The sequence below is a fragment of the Staurois parvus genome, unplaced genomic scaffold (assembly GCF_062004578.1).
Source record: "Staurois parvus isolate SC_StPar_1 unplaced genomic scaffold, SC_StPar_1.0 ptg000087l, whole genome shotgun sequence".
In the NCBI taxonomy this organism is placed as follows: Eukaryota; Metazoa; Chordata; class Amphibia; order Anura; family Ranidae; genus Staurois; species Staurois parvus.
The window spans coordinates 3,251,063-3,272,820 of NW_028317883.1; positions in this window are offsets into that span (position 1 = coordinate 3,251,063).

Here is a 21,758-nt window from a genome sequence, read left to right on the forward strand (position 1 = left end):
AGTTAACATGATAAACCAATCAGCCATAACATTATGACCACTTAAAATTTAGTAGATCCCCTTTCTGGTGCCAAAACATCCCTGACTCATCATAGCATGGACTCCAAAGTAACATCCACATGAATGGCTGGACCCAAGGTGTCCCAGTAGAACATTGCTGAAAGCATCACAATACCTCCACTGGCTTGCCTTCTTCCCATAGAGCTTCCCGGTGCCATCTCTTCCCCAGCTAAGTGAGGCACATGCACCTGGCCATTCACATGATGTAAAAGAAAAAGTGATTGATCAGACAAAGCCACATTCTTGCATTGCTCTGTGGTCCAGTTCTGATGCCCAATGTAGGTGATCGTAGCTTTGGACAAGGGTCAGCATGGGTCATAACCCCATATGCAACAAACAGCGATGCACTGTGTGTGTTCTGACACCTTTCTATTGGAACCCACAATAATTTTCCCAGCAATTCAAACTACTTTAGCTCTTCTATTGGATCAGAATACACGGGCCAGCCTTTGCTCCCCATGTGCCTCAATGAAACTTAGCCACCCATGACTCTGTCGTCGGTTCACCAGCCTTCCTTCCTTGGACCACTTTTGATATTGTACTTTTTATACTTTATTTGTGTTTGTAAATTCTACATTATGAGTGTAAATGAAAGTCACGTATGTATTAGTTTATCTATTTTGGATGAAGTGGTTTCCGATGCTGGCACTCACAAAGGGACTTTGATAGGGCTCCTTACTTGTTAATATTTACGCCTAAATCAGACATTAGTTGCTAATATAAGAGGCCAGATCCCTGAATTTATGGCTTCAAAATGGCTTCATCCACTGAGAATACTGACCTATGCAAACCAGAATGTCCATATTGTCATATAATCCTCTTTAGCACCCCGAAAATCAAGTCAGAAAAATAACACAAAACTTCTAGTCATAAATATTTCCCACAGTTTCTAGAATAAACTATTGATATTCATTTTAAATCTCTTAGCTTCTTTAATAAAAGCAAGTATGTGTCTTCAATGATAACAGACAATCAGAAGCAGACTTTGATCATTTTAGCTTTTATTGCTAATATTTGAGTAACTTCAAAGGTTAAAAACATCATTATTTTTGGTGTTTATAATTTGAAATATTTAGTAATCACTTATTCATGTTAGATCTTTTTTTTTTTTTTTTTTTACTTCCAGTAGTTTTTCTCAAACATGCTAAGTGCATGTCTGGGCTAAACCATATCCAATACACCGGTAATCAAGTGCAGTTAGCTTCTTTGCTCCTAAGTGGATCTGTCCCCAAAGAGTGTGGTAATAGGGAATTATGTACAGTAAGTGGGTGTTAGGGAACCTTTTAGACAAAGCCTTTCTGTAGTGATGTCATGGGTGTAGTCAGTGCCCATATAAAAGCAGGAGAGGAGGAGCCTTAGACAGTTGAGGCATGGGAGCAAAACACCCAACAGACCTGCAGATATAGTCAGCTATTGCAAAGGCCCTGGACAGGACAGAAGGCCTCGGGTGAGATAGTCTAATACCCACAAGAGCCATCTGTAGTTGTCCTGTGTCACAAAACATAGTCTTATTGGATTAGGAGGGGTATGCAAAAGGACTTTTAGGCCAGGTCAGTTGTCTCTATTGCACGTTCTAATGCCTCTGGAACGTTTGGTGACACCTGGGCAACATGCACAGAATCTAGAGGTGCAGCTGTAGCAGTCCTGTCTCTGAAACGACATGAAGAAAGTTGTGAGCTGAATTCCTAATGGGCAAGTAAAAGCCCTCTGAGTGAGCACTAATGACCCTGAGAAGTAAGAGAGTTACATCAGAGGGTGTACCCAAGTAGGTAGGGCTATGGAGTGGAACACAGATAGAGAGGCTGGTATACTATAGAAGGCACCTTGTTAATCTTGGCTGACAAGGCAGGATGCTTCACCTTGTAAATCTCAGTTTGAATAGAGCAAAATGCTACAGATATAATATATAGGGGGATTGATTCCATCACTGTCTTATCCGTGATATGCAATGTGCAGCTTTCACAATTGACTGCTACGGTCAATTCACTATAAAGTATGTGATTGGCAAAGTAAGCAAAGAGACATAGGTTAGTATGTCTATGTGATGTGTCCCTGCCATCTTTGGAGAACAACAATAAAGTGTGTAAACTATAACTTTTGTGAACATTCCTTTCCTGTGAATATAAAGGCTAATGGCCAGGGATGTCATGGGGAGGCCTATGGCAAGGAGTTGGGCACAATATGGCAGAAGCTAAGAACTACCATCAGTGGGTTATAGTTCAAGAAGTGAATGGAAGCTTGGGTGATTTGGCTCCAACAGGCCACCAACACATCTTGCAATGCATGCATATTTCCCTGATGATTAAAAACATTGCAAGTACAGAAAAATACTCATACTTTCTGACTCTCTCAAAAATTCCCTCAGCCCCAAACTTCCCCTGACAGAAGAGGAGAACTCAAGTAGGTCTGATGTCACTGCTTGGGATTTCAGGGCAGCAGAGGCAGCATTGCCAGCACACAACATGATGTTACAAAATTACTGGATTTTATAAAAAAAACAAGACATGAACATTTTGTATGTAATTATAGATGCAATAAATATGTTTATTTTTTATTTTTATGTTGCCCAGACATAAACTTTTAGATACTCTAAGTCTACCATCTATGGTCTTTAATAATAAATGTACTTATTTTAATGTTGTATTACTTGTCAAAAGCAGATATTTTATCTCTTGAAAGGAAACAGTTGTCATATTGTAGAAACATCTGTCCAGTTCTCTGATTGGATTCCTGGGTTCATGGTAATAATTGTAAATTTCTGTAAAGAACAACACAAAAAAACCTCATTCTGCTGATTGCTTGGCAAGCGATGAGACTTAGCAAAATGTATTAAAATATTTATTCAGCTAAAAATCTCTCAAAACTGGAGAAAGCATGTAATAAAATTAGTATGAATTATGTACAGATTGTTAAGCACTGGAAAAACAACTACAAGTTACTCTGACTAAGCTGAGCTCCGTATGATATTTTGGAGTCTGGGAGGTCACGAGATATTAAACAGATTAAAACACATTAACAAGGAACTCAAGGTGATTTTACACCATCATAAATCAAGAGGGATATTGGGATAACTATAGGTGGTTACACTGCTTGATTTTATCTAATGTCACTGAGCTGCCTACATATAGTATGTGCATGGATTTTAAATTCTAAATTTAACACGTTTTATCCTTTGGCCTCCAAAAAGAACTCTTGGTTTTCAATTATTTAGTTTTTATTAGGAGTTCCAGTGATATGGTAGGCAGTGGTGTATTTAGGTTTTATGCTGCCCTAGCCAACACAAAAATCAGACCCCCCACCTGCAGAGAGAGCCTGACAGTGACCAACAACACCCCTGCCTCCCCACCCAAGAGAGCCTTCCACTAACACAAACCCCCCTGTCTTCACAGCGAGGGGGAGAAAGACATTCACCTTCACAGCTCTGGACATCCCTGGGAAGGAGAGTCAGGCTATGCATACACCATCAAGCAGCCCGCAGTCTCTCTCAGATCCTACCTGGTCCCCATGCCTCATGTGTACCTTTTTCTGTCCCTTCTTCCAGGGAATGGTGCTTCCCCCCTGAAAAATGCCGCCCTAGGCAAATGCCTTGTTTGCCTTGTGGTTAATACGCCACTGATGGCAGGTACGGATCTTTTGGCAATTTGGGTCCCATGCTGCAGCACATCTGAAGCATGGACATATCTGTAACTGATGACACTCTGGGGGATAGGAAAGAAATATTGTTTACTGTTAATGGTAAAACTAACTAGAAATCATAATTTACATTATGGTAAGTTAATTGTCTGAATTTACCTGTAATTTTAACAAGTAGGGATGAGCAGGACAAACCTGGGTTAGGTCCAGGGGAGGTTGTTGAACAGTTCACAACAGTTCTGATTTGTTAATCCAAACCCCACAGATATCCTTAGGAACGAAATCTTTAAAAATTATTTTAATATTGTTTAAAGTTGAATTCCAGGTATGGGTTTTTTTGTGCTTAGTTACATTGGTCCACCTAGGATTAATGTAAGTATGCATACTTTATACCTTGCCAATGCCTATAGAAGAGGAGAATCACTGTAGTAGTAATAGTGGCCTCAACTATAGTGGTCCTTTCTGTATTTGGGGCCCTGTGCTGAGAGACTGCCCTGCTACATAGTAACCACAGGACATTTGTTTTTCAGGACAGGCACCATTCAGAGAATGCTTTGTTTTTCTCATTGAGTGCAAAACTTTCTCCAGTTGGTCAGGGTTAACAGGTAAGTGATGATGTCATATTCTCCAGACTACGCCCCTCTTTTCTTTTTTCTTTTTAATGTCAGCCCTCATCTCACCCCTTTGTTTACATTCACCTGTCAGCCAGATTCTCAGGCTGAATGGCAGGATATGTCACATGTTGCCAGGAAACCAGTTTAACATTCCTAGAAATTTGGATTACGGTTGAATACGGAACATGTAAAATTCAGATAAAACTTGTGGTCAGTCAGAATCCAAAGCTCATCCTACTAACAGGTTTTGGCATACCACAAACTTTTAATTACTGAACAACAAGATGAAAGCAAAGAAGTGACAGCCCATTCTGTCTAGGAAACAATCTGTCTACATTCTATTTTCACTAAGCAAGTGAAAGAGGTGACATCCTAAAAAGGATCACAACAAAGTATCAGTAACCAGGCTGCATAAAGACATCAGAAATTGCCTCTCTGATTTCTTCTTTAGGCACCCCAGGAATGATTGGTGTACACCCTTGTGAGGAGGGGTTCGATATTGGATACTAAGTAAGGAGGAAAGACACAAGAGATCTGAGTTTGCAACAAAGTGTATTGCATGAACATTCCAACAACACAGTACAGAGTCTAAGTGGAAGCAGTGAACTGATAATAGCACTCACAGGAGCTATGCAGTCCCTATAGAGGGCAACACTTGAATGCCAACAGCACCTGGCAGAAGATGTGGCTTGCAGACAATATTGTAACAAGAGGATGCAATGTAAAGGCTCCAAACTGATGAACCATTGACCAGTCTCTATTCTGTCGCTCCTTCTCTGGAACCTCTCACTACACTAGGCAAACTCTCACTTACCAGCAGGTTCCTGTCCTTATGCTACTCACATGCAAAATGCACGCCAACTATAGGGAGTCAGTGTTTTTATAAGCACTGCCCTCACTAAAGATGGCTGCAAGGTCATTCAAGGCAGCAGTGTCCATTCAGACAGCTACTCACCTGATAGCCCCTATAGAGGCCTGAGAGGAATGTGAGTTCCTCCTGACCCCCATTCTCCCTGCATGGTGGTGCTGTCAGTGCCACCTGTGCAGGGAGGCCAAAATACACCTGTCTACCATTTGCTTCACTTTGTGCAGCTGCAAGCCTGTCCTTGCCTCAATCCTTGAGTGGCTCCTCCAACCTTAAGAAGTGGTAGGTTTAGTGGGATGTAAGAGGAAAGCTAAAAGCTGTCATGGCTTAGCAATGAAGAGGGAGTTTACAAACAGAAACTGAAAATAATGAATGCAAATACAGTATATTATGGTATTAGAAATGTGTGAAAAATAACAGCATGAGGTAAGTATACAATGTATGTCTTTATGTAGGTCCCGTCACACTGGTACACATTTGCTACACTTTTCCAGGGCAACAAAAACACATGAAAACTATTCCCTTAAAGTGTTGTAAAGGCTGAAGGTTTTTTTGCCTTCATGCATTTTATGCATGAAGGTAAAAACCCTTCTGTGTTCAGTAGATCCCCCAGCCCCCTTAATACTTACCTGAGCCTCAGTATGATCCAGTGATGTGAATGACAGCCTCGGCTGACCCGGGTCTCTGCCTCCTGATTGTCTGAGACAGCAAGTGGGAGCCATTGGCGTACCCCTTGGAGTACCCCTTAACGCATTAAAGTATGTGTATACATGCCTTTTTTCAGGTGTCTTCACTATGTATGGGTGATGTCACAGGTTCTCTTTGCCTTTTTCCTCCTTTGGTGGTGGCTGGATCCTAAATGCTGCAGAGTGAGGCAGTGAATGATAACATGGGACTGCTCTCTGCAGCACTGTTGTGTGTGTCCTGGGTGAAGAGGGTAAGCCTTGACACCCAGGGTTTACAGGAAGTGGGTTTAGTGATGCTGGGAGTCAGTTAACCTCAAGGAGGTGCGGCACCACATCACTGAAAGAGATATTCTATGGGGTACATCACTAGATTGAGTAGAATATAGCAGCCAGAGCCATTTTAAAAGTGTTGCCAGAAGATCATTTTAATTGTGTTTGGTCCTAGAGTTTGGTTGTGGGTTAAGCACTAAGGACAGGCTAAGGCTTAGGTATAGCCTAAAGATCAATACTTTCTTTTAGTGTATACTTATTTTTCAAGTTTTCTGAGCCAAAATTCCCACGCTGAAAACTAATTTGCCAGGATCAGGTTGCTTCTTTTTCGAGAGATAAATAATGAATTCAATTTACAAAGTTTATTATCTTACTGTCCTGCAGTACAATATCACATTTGTCAAAACTGTGGAAGAAAGTAAAGTTAAATATGTGCACCTTTTTAAATTATTTAAATAAAGCAGATGATAAATTATCAATTCCAGAGCTGATTATAAGTAAATATGCACACACCTCTTATCTAATAAACACTGCATGTTTTTAAGCAGCCCTAAATATCTAGTGTTGTTTGTTACAGCCAGTCTGTCAAATGCATTGTATCAAAGTACAATGTAGCAATTTAATCCAAATACCAGTTAGTTTATTGAAAGTGGTGGTTTTCATAAGGGAGACATACAATATGTTTATGCACATTACAAGACAATAACTTTACAGCCGAATCAACTAGAGGAGAAGCTCTTCTAGATATGGTTGTGTCTAATAGACCAGATACCATAGAATGTGAAGGCCTAGAAACCCCTTTGGGTCAATAATGTCCATGGTATAGTAATACATCAGTTGTTTGTTAATAAAATATTGAAGAAGGAATAATAAAACAAATTTTAAACATCTCAGATATCATTTTGCAGATCAGGGTTGTGTACTATTAAGTAAAGACACAGCAAGAAAATGGAAAAGTAGAAAAAAATGTCAGTTAGTATATAGGACAAGTATATTCCCATGGGAACAACAAATCGAAGCAGATATAGAAGATTGAGAAAGGTTCAGGTATGATAAAGCATAAAAAGGACACATTTAAATTACAACATTGTGAGGATATTGAAAATTCATTATTTTAATTTAAGGGTTGTAATAGAATTGAAAAAAGTCTGAATATAGAAAACAGATTACTAACCTTCATCAATGAAACCTTACAATAAATTTCAATAAATGTTAAATCTCTTATAAAACCTTGAAAAGTGATGTGCACATAAATATAGACAAGCCATAGCAAGAGATACAGAGTGCATGTGACGTAAGCTTAACTTTTAGCTATTGGCATAAGTTCTCAAACAGGTAATGGAATGCTGTGAATATGATTTTTAATAATAGATAGTCAGGACAGTTCAATAATTGTCCTGTAGGCTTTCTATACTGTAGGGCTAAACATGGTGAAAATAAAGGTCATTTAGGGGAATCCTCGACACAAGTTGCAAATGTCTCTGAGAAATTAGTGTGGGGGTTCATTATGGTTGATATTATTATTATACAGGATTTATATAGCGCCAACAGTTTGCGCAGCGCTTTACAATATAAGGGAGACAGTACAATTACAATACATTTCAGTACAGAAGGAATAGGAGGGCCCTGCTCGTGGAGCTTACAATCTAAAGGAAGGGGGAGGTGATACAAAAGGTGATAACTGCGGGGGATGATCTGGCGGAGGTGATTCAAGTACAGTTCTTAGGTGGAGGTGGGGTAGGCTTCCCTGAAGAAGTGAGTTTTCAAAGATTGCCTAAAGGCAGGCAGGGTGGGGACTGACTGGACATGCTGTGGTAGGGAGTTCCAGAGGATGGGAGAGGCTCTGGAGAAGTCCTGGAGGCGAGTGTGGTAGGAGGTGATGAGGGAGCTAGAGAGGAGGATATCATGGGAGGAGCGGAGTGGGCAATTTGGGCGGTATCTGTGGATGAGGTTGGTGATGTAGCTAGGGGCAGTGTTATGGATGGCTTTGTAAGTTGATAGGGGAGTGAAGGCTATAGCAAAAGAAGGGAAGGGTAAGGTTGGAGATATGGGGTGCATGGACAAGGTTTTCAGTGTAGCACAAGAGGTGAGTTCCCTGTACAAGGGGCTCAAAAAATGTGCACAATAGTGTTCCCACAGCCAAGGAGTCCATATGGAAGGCAGTGGGTAAGTAGGATTCAATCCATGAACCCCATGTCTTTTAATTTTTTTCAAAGTATTGTTGTATAGCAGCATTTTTTGAACCCTCCCTTCCAAATCCCCACCACATTTTAAGAAGGCCATGGCCAACTTCTCCAATGTAGTATCAGGAGTGAGTTCCTTGTAGTAACTGGGAATCCTCACAAGAGACCCAACAAATGTGCATAACAGTGGTGCCATAGCCAAGGAGTCCATTTGGAAGGCAGTGGGTAGCTAGGATTCAACCCATGGACCCCATATTTTTTGAAATTTTGGCACAGTATTGTTGCATAGCAGTATTTTTCACACCCCCTCTCCCCCCTCAAGCCCCCAGCACATTTAACAAGAATTTAAACACATTTAAAAACATATATGATAATATACTGTATATATAAATCGGAAATATAATTGCAGAATACAAGGAAAGAAGTTAATATTATATACAATTTTTAGCTTGTAGTTATATATACATACAGGCTACCCAGTCACTATAATCCAAACACTATGGGGTCATGAGATGGAAGATAGTATATGCAAGAACATGATTGGAGGTATGAAAATCTGCCAAAACACCCTGCTCTAATCAACTGAGATACCACTCTGATAACTGGTGAAACACCTTTAACATTGCTAAGTCTGTCTGATTTAATGTGAAATAATCATAGTGTTTGGATTATAGTGACTGGGTAGCCTGTATGTATATATAACTAAAAGCTAAAAATTGTATATAATATTAACTTTCCTTGTATTCTGCAATTATATTTCCACCTAGATTGTAAGCTCGAAAGAGCAGGGCCCTCAATCCCCTCATGTTTTGCATTGTATCGGTATTGTTCTGTCACATGTTCTGTCCCCCTTTGTAATGTACAGCGCTGAGCGAACTATTGGCCCTTTATAAATACTGTATAATAATAATAATAATACTACTATCCCTACCATGACCTAGATAAGTTAAAACCCGCACAGATTTACACAATCTTTGTTTTATAAATAAAAAGCAATGCATAACTATAATTATTGGTTAGCTAAAAAGACAATAGACCATTCATTATCCCCTTTTAGGCAAGCTGTCTCTCACTGAGAGCTTGGACAAAGCCATCCAATACGAAACAAGCCACTGTTCTAAACAATAAGATTTTTTCAACATAAGAAAAGGAAAGAAAAAACAAAAACATCAACATCATAAATAAGGGCTATAACTCAACCTGGTGTCTTAAAATGCAAAATATTAATATGAAATATTTGTCATATTTACATCACTAAAATAAAATATATATATATTCTAAATTGCAGCCCAAACATAAATAAATACAGTACATATATAAAGAAAATATGTATATATCACTACACATTCTCTCTAAAAAAGTAATTTTTTTACTGTCTTTACAAGGGAGTTGTCATTGCCAGATAATATGGTGGGGAATGGTTCTCTGTTTCTAACACTGGAAGTGGGTCAGTTATGCTTAAACAAAATTAACCCCTTGGCGCCAACGCCTCACAGAACTGGGCCTTTATCCGAGGGGCCGCATATTTGCGTTTTTGTCTTTGTGCTGGGAGCGTGCCACACGGCGTGCTCCCAGAAAAAAGACCGGGTGTCACTGAGAGCACCGGGTCTTGTTCTAATGATTGAAACCAGGAACTCCCGATTTTGGATCAAATGATCACTGTGATAGCCTCTGATTGGCTATCACAGTGATAAGTCAGTGTGAAGCCCGCCCTTTGTTTTTTTTTATCTCTGAATGGAGGAGAGAAATTTATTGCATCTATCTCTCTCCTAGCAGAGAAAAAAACAACAACTGTGTGTAAATAAATAAATATAAGAAAATAAAATAAAAAAAAAAAAAAATACTTCATAAAAAATAAATAAATAACTAATAAAAAAACTGGTATCAGTGTCAGTTAGTGTCCGTGTCAGTGTAATATTGGTAGGACAAAAAAAAACAAAATGCGCACTATTGTTTCTGGGTTGTACTACAGGTACAAACAACAAATAACATACACATATGTAGTATCTCTGCGATTCTCAGAAGCTGGAGAATTTATTATAGGTTGTTCTTTGGTGGAAGGTTATGGTAGTAACAAGAAACAGACATCTGCATAAAAAAAAAACATTTTTTTTACTATTTTGGGCCTGTTTTCCTTTGATAATAAGAAAAAATTCAGGAAATCTCCATTACCATTTACCACCAAAGGAAAGCCCAATTTATCCTGAAAAAAAGGTGTACCTTTTTTTTCAGATCTCAATGCCATTCCAAAGGAAAATTTTACAACTTTGACATGTGTTAGTAAAACCATACATATCATCACAACTACTTTGTTCATCCAGGTGGATTATAATCCACCTGGATGAACAAAGTAGTTGTGATGATATGTACAGTTTTACTAACACATGTCAAAGTTGTAAAATTTTCCTTCGGCATTAAGATGTGTTTTACTCTTAGGCATGAAGGGGTTAAAAAAGATAACCCACTTTAACATCCATCCTTGTAGGCTAAAGAAACTTGGTTACTGATAAGTAACAAAACCTGAACTTATCTTGGCCTTTAACTTTATCAATTCAACAAGATTACAAGACTGTACAGATGATGAGGTATAAGTACTGGTACAACTGATGCTATACCAGAAAGCTAGAACCAGGAAATGATGCATCAGTAAGTGTGACCTCTGTAGTGCATAATATATTTAAAGGTATAGTACAGATGATATTTGAAAATACATGGTTACATACTGTACATGCATTACTGTGTTAGATTCTATTTAACTAAAATGCTCAGCTTCTCACAATGCTTTCAGGGGACAAATGCATGATTGACAGTGCTTTTGTCATTCTGTGAATGCTGGGGAAGAGGTGTGTCAGTTTAGCACTGAACAACTAAGATACACTCACAGCAGTGATGTTCCTGTGCTGCTCACACACATCATGTCTGCTTATTAGGTAGTGGAATCAGAATGAGACCCCATTTTTAATTACAGAACTTTGCATGGGGTTTTCATAACAAACAATACATTAATTCATGGAAACTTCATGTAGCATCCTCTGAGATAGGCAGGGGCGGACTGACCATTTGGAAACTCGGACACTGCCCGAGGGACCGGGGTCAGTAGGGGGCCCCATGAGATGCCCCTGGTACCTTTTTCATAGGCTTTTTTGAGTTTGGGCAAGGACACAGGGGCCCCATGATCCCCTATTGCCAGGGGGCCAAATGAGTTGTCAGTCTGCCCCTGGAGATAGGTGTTAGGAGTAGAGAGATTCAGTTTTCTGTAACTGTATCCAGTGGAGCAGATTTTTTGTTGTTAGGTAAATTTAGCTTTTCGCTGTACTCAGTGTGGCTACAATTCTGGTTTAGTCAAATTTAGTTCTAGCTTACTGTAGTCAGTACAGCTGCATGTGACTGTTTAGGCTATACTCTGTGTCTCACCCAGATAGTTCTGGAACATAGGTGTGAAGTAATGTAAATGAACAGCCTAAATATTTAAATAGTCCCAGCCAATCTTTTGGGCCTTGCTCAAGTGACTGCTGGGAAATGGGTATAAATAGTCTGAGATCTAGAGTCTTTTTGTCTTGCCCTGGAGAGGAGTCCAGCCTAGAGGGCATTCTACCCTTTGGGCAGTCCTGGCATGTGCTTGCTGTTCATGAGATGTCAACTGGGCTAGCTTGGAGGCCATGAAGCAGACTGAGGGACTGTCTCTTGTTGGATCTGGTCTGGGATCACCGGCAGAGGTATCTGGAGGATATTGGAAGAAGGCACTCATTTTTTTGAAGATATTTGTGAGTACAGACTGTGTGAGAAATCCTAGAGACCATGGGCTGTTACTACAGAGTAAGCTGAGAGTGCAGGAAAAGGGGATACCAGCTGGGATCCTGAAGAGCCTAGTCCATATTGCTCCATGTTAAAGGGACTCTACTTGAGTTGCTTAAAGTGTTACTAAACCCAGGACCCTGCATCCACTATATCTAGTCTCCCACAGTACACAGAACATGGAAATGTAATTATTTTAGTAAACAGAAGCTGCTAAATACCTTTTCTTGTGACTTCGATCAGTGTCCAGTAGAGCATTGGTTACAGCTTGTAGGAGGAGTTTTCATTCTCCTGTAGGAGGATGAAGAACCCCTGACCTCTGTCTGAACAGTGCTGATTGGCCCTGTGCTGATCACATGCACTCTCCCAAGAGAAAAAAAACTCTTTAGCAATATATACCAAATTGAACATGTGCAGCATGCCTCAGTGTTTTATCAGGAGATATTTAGGAGACACTGGAAAAAGGGGAGGATCAGAGAAGTCAGGATCAAACATCCTTTTTACACAATGCAGAGGATTAACCGCTTACATTCCACAGCGAGTATAACAAGCATGCTTTACTGCATATACAGTACAGACTGATTTTACTGTTGTGGGTTTAGTAACCCTTTAAATAAAGAGGTTTGTGCCTTTGTCTGAGTCAACTAAGTCTATTACTGGGGTCTATGAGGACAACATTTTAAGTGCTACATAAGAAAATTGGTATCCTTATCTTGTACATAGGTCTTTTTGGAGCATCCCATCCATTTCAAATCTCTATCCAAGTTATCCCTAAAAATAAAAACACCAAAAAGAATACCTCTGGATTGTTTACTGAGCCAGAGTGACTTTGTTCGTGTGCCTGGCTGTGGGGCAAAACTTCGGGAAAATACCTTAGGAACCTATCTAACTGCTGGCCCCTATGGGGGTACTGCTACATTCATTTTGACATCACTGCCCCTCCAAACTTGTCAACAGACACAGCATGTGTAAGCAAGAACTGTGCTGTTGTGACCATGCCTGTATTAAAATGACAAGCCCCCTTTTTGGTAGGAAATTACTAGGCAGAATTTAGGGTGTGTTGTCACATTCTGGATCTCAGCTTCTACAGTTCCCCGAAAGATAGAACAAAGTGCTATATGCACTTTGTACCCTAGGGGATTGGAATATAAGTGGATGGACTTTTGTCTTTTTTCAGCCAGACTAACTATGTAACTAGACTCACTGGACATAAAAGCCTCTTTTTTTACAGATTGGCTTATAGCGTTTGTGAATGCATCCTCCATAAAACATGGCTTCTGGTTCCGCATTCACATTTTGATTGGATTCCCCATGTGGTGCATAGAGCAAACAGAGGCTATTATTTTTGTATTTTATTTTTTTTCTGTTCGATAATAATGCTGGTTGTCAAATTGTGAAACCTCGACAGATGGAAATATAGATTAATTTAGAATAATTGTCTTATAATTGGCCTTCAGCACACTCACCAGATCCTTTGATTGGTTGTGGTAATTGTGTAAATTCTGTTAAAATGCTCTCTCTATGCAACAAAAAAGATTTCTGCAATTGTCAACTGCAAAGCATCTTTGACATTAAAACTACTAAGGATTCTAATACAGTCATGTTTTTGAAAGATAGTGACTCTGATATGTCATATTGGACTTATTCTGTATTTTCTGTAAATATTTTCTTGCTCCATTTAAGCAGAATATTTGAATGCTCTAACCCAGGGGCAGACTGACTATTTGGAAACTCGGGCACTGCCCGAGGGCCGGGGTCAGTAGGGGGCCCCATGAGATGCCCCTGGTACCTTTTTCATAGGCTTTTTTAAGTTTATGCAAGGACACAGGGGCCCCATGATCCCCTATTGCCTGGGGGCCCCATGAGTTGTCAGTCCGGACCTGCTCTAACCAGAAATAAAGTAGAGCCTATCTCCCAAATGGGAGTTAGTTTCAATTAAATATCCCCCTCCCCAGGTAGAAGTGTTTTCCCTGTTTTTATTAATTTTTTACTTTACACTTTACCTGGTCCTACAGCTTCCTGGGATACTAAAATTACATTTTCCAGGAGAGTGTCTGATCAGGCACACAGAGTGGTGGGCCACAAGGTGGGCCTGGTGCATTATCGGAAGTTGACTGCCTGCAACCACATGAGGCAGACAACTGAAAATTATGGCATGGGACTCACCTGAACATCAGATCACAGTGGGGCAATGCTAGATTCACTTTACAATATGTGTAAAGAATTAACTGCTCAGTTAACCTCCTCTAGTGATGTCCACTCTCAGTTTGCTGGTACTTAGATTATTGTATCAGATGTAAACCCTAACTGTCACAAGTTAGCCTGCAGTTTCTTGTTTGTGTTCTCACCTTCTTGCTGCAGTCCTGTTCCTGATCCCCTCTCATGTTTGTCTGTGCTCATCTATGGGCATCGTCTGCTGTCCTCTGGGTTTTATTTCCTTCCCTTCCATCACTTCCTGTCCCGCCTACTTTGTTTGCCTGTCTATATAAGACTTGCTCAGACTAGGCCACTTTTCCTGAGCAACTTCCTAGTTGCTGGAGCTCCCGTGTGTTTCTGTTGTCTTGAATCCTATATTGACTACCCGTGTACCGACCCTGGCTTCGTTCTCTGACCTTGCTTGTTTTCCACCTGTCCTGACCTTGGCTTGCCTATCAGATTCCATTTGTCTTCTCCCGTGATACCCTGCTCCAGCGAGCAGTCTCCTCAACCTCAGCTGGGTGTACCTGGGGGCCACGACCTGGTCCCAGCTTGCTTCAAGTCCATCCCCACCATCAGGGGCTCTGGTGAACAAGCAGGCTGGGGCTTAGACTCTGCGCCCTGGGGAACCCCAAGTTGAGGATCCATAACAGCTCACTACCACCGGTGCTGATACTAACTACTGTAAATTACATTTAGTTTGCTAAACAAGAGCATTAAAAAGACTTATTTTTACATTTTTCATTCTTTGTTGCATTTCATTGCTGCTTATTTCTTGCAATCTCTTGTGTCAGCTTCTACTTGTCATCTCTATCAGAAGCATGCATGAAGTGATAACAACACAGGAACACAACTGGAAGACCAAGACAGAGTGTTGTCACCCTATTACCAAATTGAACAAGGACCTTCATTGCAGGAGAACCTGGCATTATTGAAATATGAAAAAAAAAATGTTGAACAAAATATCATGTTTGTTTGATTTATATATAAATTCTTCTTCTAAAGGGCAGATGATTGGATACAATATTATTCCTATATAGAAAAGAAAAACCATGAGCTATTGCTCATATTATTTTGATTGATTTTGTCAAATAGCAAATTCACATCAGAAATAATGCCATAGATAGAACAATACAGATGCCAGGTCTGCATTTAGGAAAACTGTAAATATTTCACTACAACAGTCCATTGTAGTTGCTAGGCATAATTGTATAGTTTATTTCCCGACCTTCTCTTTTTAAATCATGACTTTCAATGAATTTTTCAGATTAGAAAGTATATTATCATCTGCTTCAGTAATTTATGGTACTTACCAATATACATATCCAATACTTTATTTTGTAATGTTTTTTCTTCCAGAATTCTCAATGAATTTAGCAGTTTGTACTTTTCTAAAAAAAAAAAATGTAAAAAGTCTTTAAAAAGTCTTATTCTTACATGAAGCTATCATTATAAATATGTTTGTAATTTGTATTATTTCTTTTTTTATACAGAGAACTAAGGGGGTGATTTGATAAAGACAGTTAGTCTGTTCACTTAGCAAGGGATGTTTCCTTTATCCTAGTAAATGTGGTGAAATTTCACTTTGCAAAGAATAGCCAATCATGTGCAAGGAAAAAAAAATAATATTCTTGTTTGCACATTCTGAGATGATGTCAGCAAGTTTTACCTTGTTCATTAAGCTAACGGGAAAATTCCCTTGGAAAGTGAACAAGCTATTTACTTTTAGTAAGATAACCCCGTAATGTCTTTTATCTACAATTAAATGCCATAAAAAGCTACAGGTAAGGCTTTGAAATCTGGTGAGAAATCTGGTTTAATTTTACCTGTTGGCAAGAGAGTACGCAAATACAGTGGGGATCGAAAGTTTGGGCACCCCAGCTAAAAATTTGTATTAATGTGCATAAAGAAGCCAAGGAAAGATGGCAAAATCTCCAAAAGGCATCAAATTACAGATTAGACATTCTTATAATATGTCAACAAAAGTTAGATTTTATTTCCATCATTTACACTTTCAAAATAACAGAAAACAAAAAAATGGCGTCTGCAAAAGTTTGGACACCCTGCAAAGTTAATATCTTGTACTGCCCCCTTTGGCAAGTATCAGAGCTTGTAAACGCTTTTTGTAGCCAGCCAAGAGTCTTTCAATTCTTATTTGAGGTATCTTTGCCCATTCTTCCTTACAAAGTCTTCCAGTTCTTTGAGATTTTTGGGCTGTCTGTCACGCACTACTCTTTTAAGGTCTATCCATAGATTTTCAATTATGTTGCGGTCAGGAGATTGTGAAGGCCATGGCAAAACCTTCAGTTTACCCCTCTTGATGTAATCCCCGGTGGATTTCGAGGTGTGTTTAGGATCATTATCCATTTGTAGAAGCCTGTCAGGAATGGACTGGCCAGCAATGGTGGGACTCACCTGCCTTTTGATCTGCAGTACCAGGGCTGGCCAGCGGGTGCTCCCAGCAATCAGAGACTCAACCTTTCAGCCAGCTAACACCTGGAACTGATGATACTGGTGTATTTAAGGGATGGCCAGACTTGCAGACTCTGCCTTGGTGTTGTGTTTGTCCTGGGCCCTGTATCTGTCCTGCATCCTGTTTCTGTTCCTTTGCTACCTGTTCTGATCCCTGGCTTGTGACCCTGACCATCCCTCTGCCTGACCCTCTGTACTACGCTGCTTGCTACCTGTTCTGATCCCTGGCTTGTGACCCTGACCATCCCTCTGCCTGACCCTCTGTACTACGCTGCTTGCTACCTGCTGAACCTGGCCTGTGACCCCAACCATTCTCCGCTTGCTCCCCCTGTACCTACCTGCCCAATTGATATTGACTCGGCCTGCCTGACGACGCTTGCTTGTATGTACTGTTATCTGTGGGTGGTTGGTTGGGTTTGTTTGCACTGTATTATGTTTAGTATTGCACTGCGTTTATGTTTGTATTGTTAGTGTTAATAAATTACATTGTTAATCACATATCTGAAGTCTGCATTTCCCTGCTTCAGTCACACACCTCTGGTCATACCCGGGAGCCCTGACATTACACCAAGGCCAATCCTGACCAGAAGTGGCTGCACAGGGAAGCCATCTTGGCTTGTTGATGGGAAGGATGGATCTGGATGAGGTTGCGTATTTATATCTGCTAGTGTTTGATGACAGGGAGGATGCTTATCAAACTCTGAAGGAGTATCCCCGGGATGAACTGCTAGAATGTATACGGCTCGCTCATGTTCTAGTAGATCAGGGCACAGAGTTCTCTGAGGTGCAGCCTTTGATTGAGGTTTGTGCAGAGTTGGTTTCATCTGGTACCCCCGAATGCAGGGATGAATTTTTGCCACCATTTAGTGCAGACCAGGTAGAGTCCCTGGTATGGTTATTAGAGGATGATGTGGGTTACTTTCTGGAGCGTTATTCCACATGTTCACCACAGACACTAAGAGATTGTATAAACGCAGTGCAGTCATTGACCAGACAGGCTTTGTGTAAGCTCAGCTTTGTTCAACCCATACTGCAGACATGGACAGACTTGTTGCACCCAGCCTCAGTCAGCTTACAACAACCCAGTCCTGCTTCTAACTCTACTCCTGTATTCCCACCAGCTCCTCCAGTTACAGCCCAGTATACTTGGCTATCTACCGCATGTCAGTACCCTGTTCCCACTCGCTGCACCTATCCTGCCTTTAACCCTGTAAAAAAGCCCTCTGTAGCAACTGCTCCCTCTCCTGTTCCATCCTCCAGTTCTTCTCTGTCTCCAGCTGCTCCATTCGTTTGCAGACCTGCGTTTACTTGCAGTGCTCCAGTAGTTAAAACCAGAAAAAAGCGAAAATTCTTTCCAACCAATACCATCCTGCCAGTATCCAAACCGGTGAGCCTGCCTTCCGTGGTTCAGCCTGAAGCCTCTACTCAGCCTGAAGCCTCTACTCAGCCTGAAGCCTCTACTCAGCCTGATGCCTGTACTCGGCCTGATGCCTGTACGCAGCCTGATGCCTCTCTTCAGCCTGATGCCGGTACGCAGCCTGATGCCTCTCTTCAGCCTGATGCCTGTATGCAGCCTGATGCCTCTCTTCAGCCTGATGCCTCTACTCGGCCTGATGCCTCTACTCGGCCTGATGCCTCTACTCGGCCTGAAGCCTCTACTCGGCCTGAAGCCTCTACTCGGCCTGATGCCTCTACTCGGCCTGATGCCTCTACTCGGCCTGAAGCCTCTACTCGGCCTGAAGCCTCTACTCGGCCTGATGCCTCTACTCGGCCTGATGCCTCTACTCGGCCTGATGCCTCTACTCGTCCTGATGCCTCTACTCGGCCTGAAGCCTCTACTCGGCCTGAAGCCTCTACTCGGCCGGACGCCGGCATTCAGCCTGATGCCTCTACCCAGCATGATGAACTGATCCAGCCTGACAATCCTATTAGGCCAGTTGACTCGATGCCCGCTTTTGATCCAGATGATCCGGTACCTGATCCGGTGCCCGCTGTCGTGCCAATTGACTCAGAGCCCGCTGTCGTACCTGGTGACTCGGTGCCCACTGCCTTGCCAGATGACGCGGTGCCCGCTGGCGAGCCAAATGACCTGATGCCTGGTGACCCAGTGCCCGCTGTCATACCTGGTGACCCGATGCCCGCTGTCGAGCCAGACGATCCAATGCCTGGTGACCCGGTGCCCACTGCCTTGCCAGATGACGCGGTGCCCGCTGGCAAGCCAAATGACCTGATGCCTGGTGACCCAGTGCCCGCTGTCATACCTGGTGACCCGATGCCTGCTGTCGAGCCAGACAATCCGGTACCTAATGACCCGGTGCCCACTGTCGCGCCTGTTGACTCGAAGCCCACTGCCTTGCCAGATGACGCGGTGCCCGCTGTCGAGCCAAATGACCTGATGCCTGGTGACCCGATGCCCGCTGTCCAGCCAGACGATTCAATGTTTGCCCCAGTGCCCGCGGTCATGCCAGTTGACTCGGAACCCACTGCCTTGCCAGATGACGCGGTGCTCGCTGTCAAGCCAAATGACTTGATGCCTGGTGACCCGATGCCCGCTGTCCAGTCAGACGATCCAATGTCTGACCCAGTGCCCGTGGTCATACCAGTTGACTCGGAGCCCACTGCCTTGCCAGATGACGCGGTGCCCGCTGTCGAGCCAAATGACCTGATGCCTGGTGACCCGATGCCCGCTGTCCAGCCAGACGATCCAATGTCTGACCTAGTGCCAGCGGTCATGCCAGTTGACTCGGAGCCCACTGTCGTGCCTGGTGACTCGGTGCCCGCTGCTCCGCCTGGGGGCCCGAGACCTGTCGCTCCGCCTGGGGGTCCAGCGCCCGCCGCTCCACCTGGGGGTCCGGCGCCCGCCGCCCCGCCTGGGGGCCCGAGACCTGTCGCTCCGCCTGAGGGCCCGAGACCTGTCGCACCGCCTGGGGGTCCGGCGCCCGCCGCTCCGCCTGAGGGCCTGAGACCTGTCGCTCTACCCGGGGGTCCGGCGCCCGCCGCTCCGCCTGAGGGCCCGAGACCTGTAGTTCCGCCTGGGGGTCCGGCGCCCGCCGCTCCGCCTGGGGGCCCGATGCCTGTCGCCCCGCCTGGGGGCCCGATGCCTGTCGCCCCGCCTGGGGGCCCGATGCCTGTCGCTCCACCTGGGGGTCCGGCGCCCGCCGCTCCGCCTGAGGGCACGAGACCTGTCGCTCCACCCGGGGGTCCGGCGCCCGCCGCTCCGCCTGGGGGCCCGAGGCCTGTAGTTCCGCCTGGGGGTCCGGCGCCCGCCGCCCCGCCTGGGGGCCCGATGCCTGTCGCCCCGCCTGGGGGCCCGATGCCTGTCGCCCCGCCTGGGGGCCCGATGCCTGTCGCCCTGCCTGGGGGTCCGATGCCTGTCGCCCCGCCTGGGGGCCCGAGGCCTGTCGCTCCATCTGGGGGTCCGGCACCCGCCGCTCCGCCTGAGGGCCCGAGACCTGTAGTTCCGCCTGGGGGCCCGATGCCTGTCGCCCCGCCAGGGGGCCCGATGCCTGTCGCCCCGCCCGGGGCCCGAGGCCTGTCGCCCCGCCCGGGGGCCCGAGGCCTGTCGCCCCGCCCGGGGGCCCGAGGCCTGTCGCCCCGCCCGGGGGCCCGGTGCCTGTCCCCCCGCCCGGGGGCCCGGTGCGTGCCGCTCCGCCCGGGGGCCCGGTGCCTGTCGCTCCGCCCGGGGGCCCGGTGCGTGCCGCTCCGCCCGGGGGCCCGGTGCCTGCCGCTCCGCCCGGGGGCCCGGTGCCTGCCGCTCCGCCCGGGGGCCCGCTGCCTGCCGCTTCGCCTGGTAGCCCGATGTGCCTCTGCCCGGGGTCCTGCCCAATGTGCCTCTGCCCGGAGTCCTGCCCGATGTGCCTCTGCCCGGAGTCCAGCCCGATGTGCCTCTGCCCGGTGTGCCTCTGCCCGGAGTCCTGCCCGATGTGCCTCTGCCCGGAGTCCAGCCCGATGTGCCTCTGCCCGGTGTGCCTCTGCCCGGAGTCCAGCCCGGTGTGCCTCTGCCCGGAGTCCAGCCCAATGTGCCTCTGCCCGGAGTCCAGCCCGATGTGCCTCTGCCCGGAGTCCAGCCCGATGTGCCTCTGCCCGGAGTCCAGCCCGATGTGCCTCTGCCCGGAGTCCTGCCCGATGTGCCTCTGCCCGGAGTCCAGCCCGACGTGCCTCTGCCCGGAGTCCAGCCCGACGTGCCTCTGCCCGGAGTCCAGCCCGATGTGCCTCTGCCCGGAGTCCAGCCCGATGTGCTTCTGCCCGGAGTCCAGCCCGATGTGCCTCTGCCCGGAGTCCAGCCCGATGTGCCTCTGCCCGGTGTGGCTCTGCCCGGTGTGCCTCTGCCCGGAGTCCAGCCCGATGTGCCTCTGCCCGGTGTACCGCTGCCCGGAGTCCTGCCCGGTGTGCCAGTCTTTGATATCCCGCCAGTTACCAGACCCGGGCGGTGGAACATTTTTCCCAGCTAGGACTGTTTGGAGCGTCCTGAGGCTGCTCTTTGAGGGGGGGGTACTGTCAGGAATGGACTGGCCAGCAATGGTGGGACTCACCTGCCTTTTGATCTGCAGTACCAGGGCTGGCCAGCGGGTGCTCCCAGCAATCAGAGACTCAACCTTTCAGCCAGCTAACACCTGGAACTGATGATACTGGTGTATTTAAGGGATGGCCAGACTTGCAGACTCTGCCTTGGTGTTGTGTTTGTCCTGGGCCCTGTATCTGTCCTGCATCCTGTTTCTGTTCCTTTGCTACCTGTTCTGATCCCTGGCTTGTGACCCTGACCATCCCTCTGCCTGACCCTCTGTACTACGCTGCTTGCTACCTGTTCTGATCCCTGGCTTGTGACCCTGACCATCCCTCTGCCTGACCCTCTGTACTACGCTGCTTGCTACCTGCTGAACCTGGCCTGTGACCCCAACCATTCTCCGCTTGCTCCCCCTGTACCTACCTGCCCAATTGATATTGACTCGGCCTGCCTGACGACGCTTGCTTGTATGTACTGTTA